Source organism: Balearica regulorum, chromosome 34 (assembly GCF_011004875.1).
Source record: "Balearica regulorum gibbericeps isolate bBalReg1 chromosome 34, bBalReg1.pri, whole genome shotgun sequence".
NCBI classification, from domain to species: Eukaryota; Metazoa; Chordata; class Aves; order Gruiformes; family Gruidae; genus Balearica; species Balearica regulorum.
In genome coordinates, this window is record NC_046217.1 from 521,800 (window position 1) to 536,894 (window position 15,095).

Below are 15,095 nucleotides of genomic sequence, written 5' to 3' on the forward strand. Positions count from 1 at the left end.
TGATTTTTTTTTTTTTTTATTATGTCTTTTTTATAGCAAAGAGAATCTCCACTTCTCTGATCCAATGCTAATCTCCGTGTCCTTTCCTAGAAGAGCAATTAGTCTGGGAAAACTGGCGACACTTAGCCCCAAAGTGACAGGAGTTCACCATGAAGCAGTGTCTTTGAAATATGCGCATATTCTTTTCTAATCAGTAACAATCACACTTCCAGACAAATTTCAAGGATCACTGAACCTCTGCTGAGCCCTGATCGTATGCACTGAGTGCAATCCTGCAATAGACCAAATATCTCCTCCTTTCACCGCTGTTCGCGCTTTCACTTTTCTTATTCAAAGAACTGAATTTATCAATTTTCTTATGGATGCTCTGTGACATCCAACTGGTTTCAGCTGGGTTTTTGTAATATGAAAACAGCAAGTTTTTGTTAAATTTCAGCCTTGCCCGACGTTAGCAGCTCGTTATTGCCTAAGGTGCTTGCAAGGATGAGCTTCATACAGTATCTAAAAGAAACATTTTTGTGGTACCTTTGTATGATTCCCATCTTTAAGTTTATCAAAACAATCGTACATGATTTTGTGACTGTTCCTTAGTGCTCAAAAATCTCGGCAATTTCAGAGCAGGTTGTGGTACTCGTGCACATCACAAGTTTGGTATTTCTTGCTGCGCAGGTCTTTAAAGAACGGAGGTAACGTTGACCTCCGCTTGCCTTTGAACTTCCTGAGTTGGGAAGTTCTGGAGTCGTGGGGAGGAGTGGAAGTGATAGGAGGTGGGAGGGAGACAGACAAGCAGCTTAAAAAAAAAAAAAAGCAGCTTTTAAATTGCTATACTAAAAGAGTTAATAGCTCGTGCCCACGTCGCTGACGAGGTGGGTTTTTTTGGGGGGTATCTAATGTGAGGTGGAATCGACTCTTAAATGGATATGCTTTGTATTTTGGAGGTGTATTTGCCTGTCTGTTTTCTGGGATGAATGCTGGGAGCCCTGGCTGTGATGAAAATAACGTGTATTGATTGGAAAATGTCTTCTGGGGTCTGGTTTAGCAGCGTCAGCAACTTGATTTCAAGCACAGGCAAATCTGCTCGCCGCGGTAGGCAAACAGTAAGTGAAATGTGTGTTGGTGCAGAGATGCGTGTCTCAACATGCACTGAGCAGGAATGTTTCGGTGGGAATCGGTGTCTTTCTGTTCATAGTGCCTGGAAAACATCTTCTGTATATCCCAGTAAAATGGTGATGTAACTTCTGCTTTGACTTTATATATATGCGAGATGGAGCTGGAAGGTGCAGCCTGGCTTTCATATTGGAAGAGCTTCTTCCATGTTTGTACTGAGTTCTACCTTTTTGTGTCGTTGGCTGACTTATAAAGGTCATCTGACAACATAATCTGTTCGGAGAGGGCTTCTTTCTCATTTTTCTGTGTTTGAAAACGGTTTGGACTTAGCCTATCACTTCAGGTCATCACTGAAGCCAGAGAGAAGCATCAGTTGGGGGTTGGACTGGATGACCTTTGGAGGTCCCATTCCAACCTAAGTTATTCTGTGGATTCATGGTATGTAACAGCTGTTGAAACGGTAGTGTTTTCTTGGTGTCCTCTGTGCTAGGCTTTTATTTTTCTGCATAATGATGGGAAACATTGCTTTTGCCTGGTTGCAAGCCAAGTCCGGACAGGAGGTCATGTAACTACATGACCGTAAACTCAACCTGGTGTGACAAACGGTGTCCCCAAGCATGGCACTGGCCGGGGTTAGGGCTGTGTCAACCGCAGCTGGTGGTTCCTGCTGGGAAGCTGGTTCATGTCCTCTAGATGTGGAACACGGGGAGCTTGAGTCCTGATCTGTCTGCAAAATACTGTGTGTAGGCATACGTGAGCATGAGCCCTGCCCTGTATTTTGGTTAAACTGGGGAAAAAAAGAAAAAAAAAAAAAAAAGAGTCGAGAAAATTGCATTTAGCACCAACCGATAATCTCCTGTGAGCCTTGGATCCGCTGCCCTGTTGTGCCTGGAAGTAATGAAGGTTGTTCTCTAGGAGAAGACCCTACAAGGAAAGGCCACCGCCACTTGGCAGGAGGTCTATAAGATGGTTGCAAAGCAGCCGAGCATCCTTCGGGAGCTGCGAAATTCAGTAGCAAAAGGGCAGCAGGCTCCCTCCGTTGAGGGCTCGCAGGCATTTCTTTGCTGTGAAAAGCAGCGGGGTCGAAAACCCGCGTATTCCCTCCTCTTTGTGGTTTTAAAACACTGATCTATTTAGACTTGTTGCTAGAATCGAACCTATTTCTTTCTACTCCCTCCACTTAACCACCATAAGAGACTTGAGGTGCAGAATCGCTCTTTGTTTCCAGCTGGAACGAAGCATGGTTCCTGGCACGGGTTCCCCGGGTGACGTTCTCACGAATTCGGAAATAGCCGTGTTTGGAGCTGCCGTCTGTCCTGCTCAGCTGCTGCCGAGGCTAAAATACGTGCAAAACCCCCCCCCCCCCCTTTTTTTTTTTTTTTTTTCAGTGCGAAGGGAGCATGGGTTCCCTTCATGCCGAACACGCTCGAAATGGCAAGGGCACTTCAAGTGGTTCTTGTTCCCCTGACATCTTGTCAGGGACACTTTTTTTTTTATTAGACAAGGGTTCTTGGAGCAATGTAATTTCCATTTTTTTCTTTTTTTAAGCTGAAAAATGAGATGGGTAGGATGAACGGTGGTATGTAAAGCTCCATGTTACCCATCAAAGGGATCGGGGGTAATGCTGTCTTGAGGAAGGCTGTTTCATCTACCAGAGGTTGATTATTTTTGTAGCTTCTAATGATTCATTAAGCCAGAGCTGGAATTTAAGACAAAGTTGAATGTATTTTGGGGGTTTTTTTGGTGTTAAGAGGAGCTTGCTTGGGGGCTTGATGTCCACGTGAAACACCAAGATCCATACGTTTTTCAGGTAAAGTGGGTTACAAATGCTTTCAGTCTTCAATATCTACTGTATAAAATCACGAGGTAACACACAAGGGCAGAGCTCACTCCTCCTTGCCCATGAAAAAGGTTTTAAATGTACAGAGAATAAGTTGGACGTGTTGTTTGGACTCGTCCTTTCAAACTGACCAGGCACGTGGCAACCTTCAGATGTGAACGGAGCCTCTTAGCGCTTACAAAAGAAGCCAGATTTAGCTTTTTTAATTTTTTTTTTTCCTTCTCTCACTGTAATTAGAAGCCATTTCTGCGTCTGAAATTACAGACTCTTAAATTCACCTGAGAGCAGATCCCTTTCGCTGAATTCCCCGGTAGTATTTATGCCAGCAGCAACGGAGAGAAATTCTAGAATAGTGTTATTGCGTGGCACTCTGAGATGATTAGTACAGAGCTATGGATTTTGCTGTGATGGCACACTTTTTTTTTTTTTTTTTTCCTGTCTTGAAATGCAAGACGCATAAGCAACGCTAAACCAGGTCAGGAGCATTAAGTTGTCCATATCTGTGCTTGCTTAGTGCTGGTTTTCTATATTATTTTAAGCTCAAAGTGTGTGTTCTTAGTTTCATATGACTTTATTTTTTTTTAATCAAAGGTGTGATCGAGGGTGGCTAAATTACCCTGATTTAAGGTGGATTTCGGGGAGATGGATGTAGAGGTTGAATTTGTGGATATTTTCTTCTCAGGCTGATTTGCTGGAGCACCAATGAGGAACTAAATGGTAAGATTTTTTTTATTTTTTTTTTTTAGGGCCGGTGCTTCTTTCTAAAACACAGCTCCTTAATCCTTTGAATTCCTTTGAATAGCAGGATGCCCTAGGGCTGGATGTGTACGTACATGGCTTCCCCCTGGTTTTGTATTTCCAAGGGATATTTGCATGAGAATGAGTAACAGCGCAGCATTTTTTGTGTCGGGATTCCTGTGCCAAAATGAATTGGGCTTTATTTGTGGAAATAATGTGAAGAAAGAGGAGATCGTGTCTGCTTCTGCCTTGCATGGAAGGAAGTCGTTTGACCGTGGTCTTGACCCGTTGTTGGCTGGGACATGTAGGAGAGGGACCTTTGTCTGTGCAACACTGGGAAAGCCGTTGCCTTTTCTTGCAGCTTCTTTACCTTTTGGCTTTTACTTGCTTTCACTTTTTTGAATGAAACCTTCCAAAACTGCCTGTTTTCTTGCTTAATGGATGGCCACGAGCAGAGCACAGCGCAGCGGCGCTGTCCTACCGCGCATAAATGTTTTTGGAGCTTCTCGGTCCATTCCAAAATACTCATTTTTGTCTTAATGTTTCACTAAATGCTCAGGTTACCGTAGCACAGGTCTGAGTGTTTGTTTCTAGGTCAAGTTTTACCCCTGAAATAATTTAGTTATCTTTTAGGGTGACCAATATGTCAGTAGCATGTGATTTGTTGAATTTTGCCCCCCCCCCCCCTTTTTTTTTTTTCTGGACCTCTCTCCAGGTCAGAGAGTTGCTAGGCTGGATGAGTTTCCCAGAAGTTACTTGTATTAAGGAGAAAAAAAAATATATATATATAAAGAAAAGGAGGAGAAATCTTGGCAAGGCTTTGGTTCTTCATGACACCGCTCCTGTTTCAAGGTACTTGATGGGTCTCCTCAACTTGCAGCTTGTGGCACTGGTGGATGTTTAATTCATTCTCATTTTGAAGCCTTAATTTTGTTTCTTTCCTCCAATTCTGCTATCTTTTTTTTTTTTTAATGAAAATGTTCTTCCTTGAGTCGTAACTAAGATCTGAATTGCAAATTATGTTCCATCAGAGAAAAAGAGGGGGTTCCCCAACCCCCTGACTAATCATACCCAAGCAGACGAAATCAGGAGTGCTATTAAAGGAGCCAGGATGGGGAAACCAAATGAGACTGGGTGATTTTTCCTGCATTAATGTATCCGAAGATCGACGCTTAGCTCGCTCGCTTGCTTTTCTCTGAAATAAAATGCCTCTTCTAGGAATATTTTTATAATAGCGCTGGGCTGTCTGCAGTTTCTGAACTCATTCCTGTTGGCTAATTTCATAATTTCTTCCCCTGAACTTCCAATTTAGCACCCACACCTTACTAATTAGCAGCGCTATGAGCACTGACGGGGAGTTCTTTGGCAAACTTACAGATTTCAGACAAGTATTTGGCTTAGATGGGCGGAAAAGTGGAGGATGCAGAAAACGGAGGTACCGCGAATTGTTCAAATGGCATGTGGGGGTCCTATTCCTCCTCCTTCACTTAATTAGAAATGAAATCTCCTTTTTATGCTACAGGTGTTATATATGTTACTTAGGTACCGCTTAAGTGGTATATATATTTCTCTGCCAGTATATTAAATATTGCTTAGCGAGCCACCTTGGTTATTGTTTTGCAGCAAGATAAAAATCCCTAAAAATGAGCTAGAGATGACGACGAGTGGCCTCCGGGTTGGAGAGAAGCATCCAGAATCAGTGTTTTATTTAGACGAGGACAGCAATAATGGGATCTGGATGTGGGACGTGGAGGGAAAGAGCCTGTTGGGAATATCTGCAAGAATCAGTGGTTTGATCTGTTTGAAATTTTTGCTTTAAAATGTAGATCAGCCCCGTCTGTGAAGAGTGGAAACTACAGTCCTTGGTGTGCTTCTGATTTGCTGGTTTCGGGGGTTTTTTTGTGGGGGTTTTGGGGTGGGAGTTGTCCCTTTTTTCTCCCCCCCCCCCCCACCTTTGTGAGGATGTGGCAGTGCATGGGTTGGTTTTTTTGTGGGTTTTGTTTGTTTAGGGTGGTTTTTTTGGTTGTTTGGGGGTTTTGTTAGTGGGGTTTTTTTGGTTGGTTGGTTTTTTGCTATATCTGCAGCTGTCCTACATAAGCTGCTTAACTTTGCAGCTCTGCCAACCAGAGAGTACGCTGCATCTTTCCCCAGAGGGGCCTGGAAGCTGTGTATGTCCAGGCACATATTATTATTATTATTTATTTATTTTAAAGGAGGAATGAGCTAAGATTGGCTTTAACAATTCGCACGCTCCCTAAAACTAATAAAGCCGCTCCAGGTATGGTTCGGCTGTGCAATGCAGTGTGCTGCGGAAACCTCAGAATTATTTCTGAAGGCAAGTTCAGCTGTGTCAGCATGCCGCTGGAGGTGAATCAGCCCTGATGGAGCCAGAATTAATTAACCTTGGGTGCAGAGCTCTGCTAATGCAGCTGCGCGTCAGAGAATTACAGCACGAGCAGCCCTCTGCCTGAAGTAGATGTTCTCCAGCTTGCTCTGAGATCGTTTGGACTTCTTTAATCCTGCGCTCAGCTGGATGCTTCTGGGGATGCTGGAGCTGTGCTGATGAAGAAGCGTCCCCTGATAATATGAGGTCTTGCAGGAGATCCTGTTTCCGCTCAGACCTCCCTACCCCAATTTGGAAGGAACTAACGCTGCTTGGATGGATGTCCTTGTGTTCTTTGGAAAGCCTCTGTGCTCTGGCAAGTGCTGGCCGAATGGGAATTATTTGCCCCGTTGTTTCTGGGTTGATGGTAGGAGGAGAGGGAAGATGTTGAAGTCATTGGGCGTGATGGTCCCTGAGCAATGGCAGTGTGAGATTGCTGCAGGTGGATATGTAAGGTCTTGCAAACTTGTTTGGGACCTGGGTGGTTTCTACACTCACCATGGTGCTAGAAGAACATCACCTACAGAGTGTCAAAGTGGATCTTCAAAGCTTCACTCGTTCATCTGGACACCTTGGAGCATCCGTGCTTTGCTGCCTGGCACGGTTCTGGGATGTACCAGGGCAACTGCACGGGTCAAACCAGTCGTGATGCTGGACTGGGAGCGTTTGAAGGCAAATGGGAATGACCTCCGTCGCTGCCGCAAGGTTAAATGAAGGGGATGATGCTAAATTTCCAGGGAATGTTCTTGTGGCTGCCTTCATACCACTTAAGGGAACCAGCCCGTGATCTTTAAACAATTTTGCCCATTTAATCCGCTGTCTATGAAAATGGCTGTAGCAAATGAAACGTCATGACGTTTTGTTTTCTCAGCAAAATTAGATATTGAAAGGTAAGCAGGTCTTGGACCTTGCAGTCAGAGACCCAATTAAATACACCGCTAACAGATTGTACGGCCTGACAGGACACAATGGGAAGAAATAACGGGCATCAGCAGACGTGGTCAGTTTATACCTAGATAGGTTGAATATTTTGCACTCTGGAGGAAGCCCGGTAATATTTATTCTGTCTTTGTCGTGGCTTTTTTTGCAGGGGGGGGAGCGGGTGGCGCGTGCGTGGGTCTGGTGTTGCACACAAGGGAGGTGTAGACTTGGAGATCAAAAGGACACGTATGTTGGTGGCACATGGAGCATCCCACTGAGGTGTGCTATATAAATATGCAATAAATATGCAAATAGCTTGTGTGGGTGGTGTGGAGAAGGGCAGATGGAGATGTGGATAGTTAAAGTGGCTTTTCCTGTGGTTACACAGTATGTAGCTGGGAAAATAATTTGTTTTATACGAATATATGTTTTCCTGATGAGAGCTGTGGTCTTGTTGCTGGTTTGTGCTTACCAGATGGACGGGTTTGTGCATGTTTAGCAGGAAATTTCCCCTGTCCCTGGGGTCTGCAAGGACATCTCCAGCGGGAACACACTTGATAGCGTAGCATTTTCAGAAGGAATTTACCCTTCCCCTGGAAAGCACCGGGTGTCGATCCTACGTCGCAGGCCTGAGGACAGCAGGGCTTTCTGGTGTTTTGCAGGAATGCTTTGAAAAGTATTTTCCGCATTTGGTAGCGGAGGCACGGAGAAGGAATGGGAGAGGCTTATCTGGACTGGCAGGTTGCGAGCTGCTGATGCACCTCTCTTCCCCCATCTTCTGACTCTGAGAAATAAATCCAAACCCTATTAAGGTGATAACACTATTAAGCCCAGAAGTGTCAGCATCTGGGGAACGGGCCAGAGTGTTTATCAAAATGCACTTAAATGTTCTCAGCCTCCAGCCATGGTATTGGAGAGATGCCTGCAGGTCATTCCGCACCTACGGAATTCAGACAGCCCATAGGTGCCATGAGTGATGGGTTACGGAGTCTATTAATTACGCGGAAATTGGATTTGCTCTCTGGGGTTGATTGTCTTCGGGCAAAACTTGTGTAGGAGGAGTTCATTCACAGCTCTTCGGAGCGAACCAGCCATCCATAAGTACCATCGGTGGAGGTGTGGGCTTGGAGATGGCTTCTCTTTGCCTGGTCTGGTGGGCTTGGGGAAGCCTCTGTGTGGTTCATTGCTTCCTTGGGTTGCCAGTAGCTGTGGGAAAGTCACTTCAGCTCTTTGGGTTTGCTATAAGAGCTCCTGAAAGCAGGAAAAGTGGAAGGTGCTGCGTTGGTTGGCAAAGGCAGCGACTGGGACCCGGTAAGGGCTGTGGGCGCTTAGTGGAAAATCAGGATTAACGGTTATACAAGGAGCGTTAAGGAAAGACTAAAGCAACAAGGCTAGGACCAAATAAATTTGATGGGGACCGTACTGCATCGTCGTGCAGCACTGCAAATGCCACAGAAGCAGCTTTCCGCACACAAGTCTTAACCCACTGGAAAAGCAGCACAATTTTTTTTCTTTTCTTTTATTTTTTTTTTTCTTTCTTTTTTTTTTTTTTTTTTTAATTTTTGGCTTGGTACAAGGCTTACCAGCTACAATCTGGAGAAAATCATCACTTTGAGAATAAGGTCAGTTCAAGAGGATTCTTGATGTTGAAATGCAGCTAATTCTGTCGGACGCGGCAACCCTGGGGTATCAAGAAGCTTCTGCTCTAGTACGGTAAATCTCAGTGTCACGGTCTTCATTACTTTTTACTCACTGGAATATAATCCTCCCCTAAAATGCTCTGAGAGATAAGATCGTGCCTAGACTTTCAGGTCTGCTTTTACATTTACATTTTCTCTGTGGCATACGCTCTATCAGGAGCTATTTGCCTTTGTCTGGGTGCTTTTGGAAAAAAAAGACTTTTCTGCATCTCAAAGCATATTTGAATTTAACAAGAGGATGGTAATGCCTTTCCTGATATATGCTGCATCTTTTAAAGTTGCTTTCTTGCGTATATAATAGCCATTATTTCTCTATCTCATTTTCTTTCTTTTCAGCTGTTTGCAAAGGTTTTTACAAAAGCTGATTCACCAGTGACTGCCATGTAATACAATAGTTGCTGCCTTTTAGATGGTGTTAAAAATGAACCTTTAAAATTGTGCCTATAAAACACCAATTTATCAAATCCTCCTGAAAAAGAGACTGTCAAAGCAGGGGGTTTTACATGTTTATTGTATTAATATTAAAAGCTTGCAGAATATATGTTTATACTAGATGGTTCTAGTTTGCATCTGCATCCCTCAGTAAAATGTGTGAGGGAATTTAAGGGATTATTTTATTTTTCCTATTTTTTCTCTTTTAAATTCCCACACACCCACACCCACACATGTAGGGTTTGTTGTTTTGGTTGTTTTTTTTTTTCCCCCTTTCCAGCAGGTTTTCTAATGACATTTGTGTGGTTATTGCTGCTGAACAAAAATCCAGCACTAGGGTTCTTCTATCGAGGTGTTTATTAACCATTGAAGCGGAGTGAATTCTAAAGTACGGGGGGGGGGAGGAAATAAATCACTAGCTGGGACCCAAAGAGACTTTCATTAGTTGCAGAGACTAACGAAGCTTGGCACAAGCTGGATTTTGTTTGCAAGCGTGCTTTTTCCCCTTTGTAGAAGAGAGAAGAAAACACGATGCCTTTCAGTGGTAGAGTGAAATGTGCTTCCGGCAAGCGTTTGAGATATTGCTACGATAGGTGTAGAGTGAAAGCATGTCTTAGACTCCCTGGAAAAGCCAAAGGAAATAGCTAAAAGTAGTTGTAGAGTTGCCTGATATCTGTCAGCTCATCCAGGTAGCGAGGGTACAATACTTGTTGGTTCCCAGAAGAGGATGTTGCCGAATGAGAGGTGGCTCAGAAGATGACTTGCATCCCGATGATGCAAAACCTTGGCTCGGGAGAGGTTTTTATGCAATCATAGAATAGTTTGCGTTGGAAAGAGATCTTTAAAGGTCATCTAGTCCACACCCCCCTGCAGTGGGCAGGGACATCTTCAACAGGGATGTTGTCCAACCTGAACTTGAATGTTTGGGGCATCTACTACCTCTCTGGGCAACTTCTGCCAGTGTCTCACCACTCTCATCGTAAAAAATTTCTTCCTTATATCTAGTCTGAATTTCTGCTCTTCTAGTTTAAAACCATGACCCCTTGTCCTGTCGCTACTGGCCCTGCTAAAAAGTCTGTCCCCATCTTTCTCATAAACCCCCTTTAAGTATTGAAAGGCTGCGGTAAGGTCTCCTTGGAGCTTTCTCTTCTCCAGGCTGAACAACCCCAACTCAGCCCGTCCTCATAGGAGAGGTTTTAAAATAAAGGATGTCTAAGGACTGTCATGACTTCCCAAAACACTTTGGGGAAGATGGAGCTGGAACTTGGGCAAAGAGAACATCCCAAGGCTGGTAGGGGACTTATGGGACTGGTGGTTCTCCATGAGTCAAGAGTTTGGGGCATCACCCCCTTTGTGGTCTTCTGTTGAGATGCACAAAGCAGGAAGAGGGCAGCTTTCATCTCCGTAAATGTCTAAGCCGGCTTTCCTGGCCGCTGTCCTGCTGGCGCGATGGCTCGGCAGAAGAGCCATCCAACACCGGGATGCTCCAATGGCAGAGTCGGAGGTTGTGTGGTCTCCGCAGCAGGTGCACCTCACCTCTCCCAGCCTTTCTTGCTCCTGGGCTAAATGACAATACTAGTGAGCGTAGCTGGCTTTAGACGTGTTTTTTCTTACTCTTTATAGGATTTTTCTCTAGGTGTGCTCAAGTCACTTTTCGAAACACGGTACAGAGTGTTCTCCGATGGTTTGGGAATGACTGAATCGAGTCGATTTGCACGCGGGGTATATGAGAATGGAAACGTTTGGGATTTTAATGGGGTGGATGGGAATAAAGGTCTCAACTGGGTTAATTTTCCAGGAATTTGGAATATATTGGTAGCTTTGACACAAGCGGCATATGCAAAGCAGAGGTGGAAAGGCAGAGCTGCTTCTCTTGATGCAAACCTGTCCTGCCTTATGACGTCTGCTTTCACAGACAGACAAATTGGAGCGATTCCCATAGAGGTTAGGTGTTTCCCTTGGTCTTTTTTTTTTTTTCTTCTTCTTCTTAAGCCAACAGTTTTGCGGCATTAAATAATTGGCTTTAACTTTGAGGGAGTTAAAGCAAAATAAATCCCCAAGTGGATGATTTTGTTCAGAATTAAAATGCATTCAGTCACCGTAGATGAGTGGAGTCGGCTAATCCTGATTTGCAGCCATTTAAATTGGGATTAAAAGTGGTCACACGAGGATTAAGTGCAGCTTAAGTAATCTACTAGGAATGTAATTCAGATTAAATAGCTTGTGTTCTTGTAAAGGCAGTGTGTTTTGGATTACGCCACCTCTGCGTGGCGTGCTCTTCCCTTTTTCAGAATGAAAAGTGAACCATTGCTGGAAGTTACAAATTGAGCAGTCGTTCCCCAGCAGCTTTTTGTATTTAATTTTTTTACTTTCCCTTTGGATTGTACTTCGTGACAGGCATTTAATTCATATTCCACGTTTCCCTACATTGTAAAAATGTGAAATTTATAAAGAAAATATTCAGCCTAATAATCTAAACCCCAGCCTTGCTGAGAAGAGGAGCGGGGAGTAAATAGGAAAATGGGTTTTTTTTGGTCTGTGTGCTAGAAACTGTATTATTATTCAATAATGGGACATTACTGAATATGAGAAAATGTTTTGGGACTGAATGGGGACAGAATTGCTGAAGATGCCTTCAGTGAGTTTGCTGGGAATTCAGACTGAGAGGACCTTCCACGTTGTCCTGGCTGGAACGATATCTCCTAGCAGGCTCCAGAAGGAATGTCATGAGGAGGTATTCACTTCCGTAGGTATTTTCTGGTTTTTTTCTTTTTAATTTCTTTCCTCTTTTAACACAGTGACTTTTCCTGTGTCCTAGAACTCTTCTCTTCCATTTCATGTGGAGGGATGCTGTGACTGCTGATGCCTACGCTTATGTAGAGAGCCCAGACTTACCTTGGTGAGCATCTAGTATGCTTGGCAGCCCCTGAATTGTCTTCTGATTCATTTTCTGCTTAGGATGTGCTGGTTTTAAACCACTTCAGAGGTTTGGGGGGATATTTTGGGGGGGGGGGTGGGTGGGTCTGCAGAGCAAGGATAAACCGTTATACTCTACAGTGATACGTTGAGAGACAGCCAGATGATGCACCAGTTTGTCATCATGTTTATTCAGAGGAAGCTTGCGAGCTTGCCAGATTTATGATGTTTATCAAAACATCTCCATTTTGAGACAGCACTTGTCACAGGGCTTGGAAGAGACCTTGGTTTTACCTTGCTACCCCAGCGCAGGCTTCATCGGGTACCACGGAGAGAGTGATGGTCGAGAACTTAACTGGCCCTCGTTCATCATGGCCGCAGGTTGTTTGGTAAACTGGCGTGTCCTTAAATGATAAAGAGAAAGGATTTAGCTTTACCTGATGAACCGTTTTCTCTGCCTGGGAGAACAGAAGAATTTTACTTCAAGGGTTTCATTAACACTTCTCAAGGTGATATAATCATTTATGTGAGAGCAGGAAAACTTGCTAAAGGACTCTTAATGAGTCCTCTCCACTGTAATTTCAGAGGATTGCAGCCTGGATAGTGTTTTTCATGTGTTAAAGCCGCACTCATGATCCTAAATTAGCACCTGGCTGTGAGCTGAGGGGTCATTTTGCACTACAGAAAAATAGCAGAACAGTCCCCAGGGTTTTCTGGCAGTGGTTACCTGTGGCGTGGGCTCGCCTGCTCGGCGTGGGTTGTGTGCTGAGCGGTCTGGTGTGGGTTTGCTACGCTTGCTCAGCATATACTGCCCTACAGCATCGTGCTTCTCCCCGTTTAATGAGCATCCTTCAGCTGTAGCACCCTCCATGCACTCCAGGGTTGTTGCTTTGCTCTCTTCGTGTGCTTGTATCCTTGCCCTCTTCAGCTGTGGTAATTATACACCACAAATTGCAAATCATGACCTCTCCGCTTAGTACACATTTTCTTTGCCTTGGTCAAAGATGTGACTCGGATGCTTCTCTAAAGAGAATGAGATGAGATAGTGTCTCTCTGTCCCCCTTTGGCCTTTGAGTCACCCTCTGCTTCCAGGATCATTAATCCATTATAGTATTTAGATAATTCATCTTGCCCTTGGCAGTATGATATTTAATATTTGACACTCTCGGAACTGAGGACATGTAAGCGTTGCTCAACAGAGGGACGATTTCTTTGTCATTGCAAGAAAAACGTGGCTTGCATGGCGTTGAGATCCAGCTTTGGTTCCACGCTCCGGGTAAAACACTACCCAAAAGGAGCAAAGCTGTGCTGGTATCTCTTTCCTAGACGATGCATGGCTTTTGCATTTTGGAGGCTTGATAGTAATCCGTGTTGCACACATTGCAGGTTCTCTGCTTTCGAACAAACCATTTGAATTTACAGTAGAGTCCTGTGCAAGCTGTGTCTTGAATAGCTTCACGTTGGAGTTTTTAGCTAGGCCTACCTTAAACTTAGGGTCCACCGGGGATCTTGAGAATGGACAACTTCTTGTCTTGTTTCTACTAAGCCTGCAGGTAATTAGATGGTCGTTGCAGTTGCTTTTGCATTTCAGATGAATGCTCCTCCCCAGGCTTTTTCAACATCTGTAGCTCGCAGAGTTGAGCTTAGTTTGTTAGGCCTGACCTGTCATCTCATCTGACTCTGAACCGCAGGGAGATGTTTTTATTATTATTGTGCCATATGCTTTTTTTATTATTATTATTTTTGGTGAAGGATACTGTTAGGAGATAAATGATGTTTAGGAGATATTCAGTACAATTAGAACTACAGCAATAACCTAGATTTACTGGAGCAGTGCAACCATTTATTAAGTCTAAGTGTGCAGATCCTCAAATTCCTGTTGGGATTTTGTTTGTCTATTGTTCTGTTTGTACTGGGCATAATACCAGGAATGGGTTCTCTGCCAGAAACAATTCAGAAGATAAACTGTTCCATCCATGAAAACTTCAAACAAAGGTTTTCTCCATTAAGACAGGGTACTTGGTGAAATAGCCCTTGGTTTTCAGAGAGCTGAATTTGAGAGTGTAAAGATGTGATGGAAAGGTCTGATCTTGCTTGATCTTAAAATCGCAGCTACTTTATTCTTCCTCATTGAGACATGAGCCTTCAGACTAATTTAGTACAACTCGCTCCCTTAACAAAGCCACGCTATTATGACTTATTTTGATAGCGCCGCGAGGTTCTGCTTGCGTACGCGCAAAAGGCACAGAAGAGACGGGCACTGAAGATAAAACAAGGTTATTGCAGCGCAGAAGATTAACCTGGACATTTTTTCCATCTGAGCAAGGAAGGGGAATAAATACCCATGCCACATGCAGGACTCGAGCACCTAAGCAGTCCTACAGTTGGAGATTTCTGTCTAATTAATCTCAGTGCAAGTTTCTATAGGTTGCATCCAGGAAATGTTATCTTAAGAGATCCTCAGGAAACCTGCTAGCTGTGAAAGGGTTAGATTCCTAATATTAAAAGTTTGGATTCTTATTTCTTTAGCTGTCCCCTAATTTTATCCTTGCTTCTCAGGATCATCTAGTTTGGCAGGTAGACGTTTTCTCCTTTGTTTTAAAACCTGGGGATTTATTGCTTACCAAAGTAGAAGGCAGCAAAGAACGCGAAATCAGTTGGCTTTGAGAAATGTTTTAGCAGGGCTTCAACAGATAAAGGGCTGTAGGTCTGAAGATCATGCGCTGAAGGAGCATTAAGTCTTGAGTTTGTGCAACGTTTAGGGGAAGCTTTGTTAGGTGCTGACCGTTAACGCTATTTCAGACTTTCTCCACAATTTCTGACTTCTCTTTGTGTGCCTGGGTTGCTGCGTCTCCGAGAGAAGAGTTTTGGAAGGAAATAGTTATTCTGGTTCGAAAGCTCCCTAATTCTGTTGGTTTATTTTGACTGTCTTAAATCTTTTTATGGTGCTCACAAAGGATGACGCGTTAGTGCAGAGTATTTCTGGATTTGAGTATGACTTTTGGAAAGGAAATCACCTTTAGCGCTACTTAATTCCTCCGTAATCTCGTCTCACTGC

General features: G+C 43.8%; 1 protein-coding gene across 2 annotated transcripts in view; it reads left to right on the forward strand.

Annotated features, from left to right (window-relative positions):
* Positions 1–15,095, forward strand: part of LRFN3 (leucine rich repeat and fibronectin type III domain containing 3) — a 41,685-nt gene that overhangs the window by 4,073 nt on the left and 22,517 nt on the right. The window contains exon 2 of one of the 2 annotated variants that reach the window (XM_075738563.1): positions 3,539–3,664. The exons of the other annotated variant lie outside the window; for it this stretch is intronic. The gene's annotated coding sequence lies outside the window, so the exon portion shown is untranslated. The remainder of the gene's footprint in view (positions 1–3,538; positions 3,665–15,095) is intronic. 2 annotated transcript variants of the gene reach the window in all.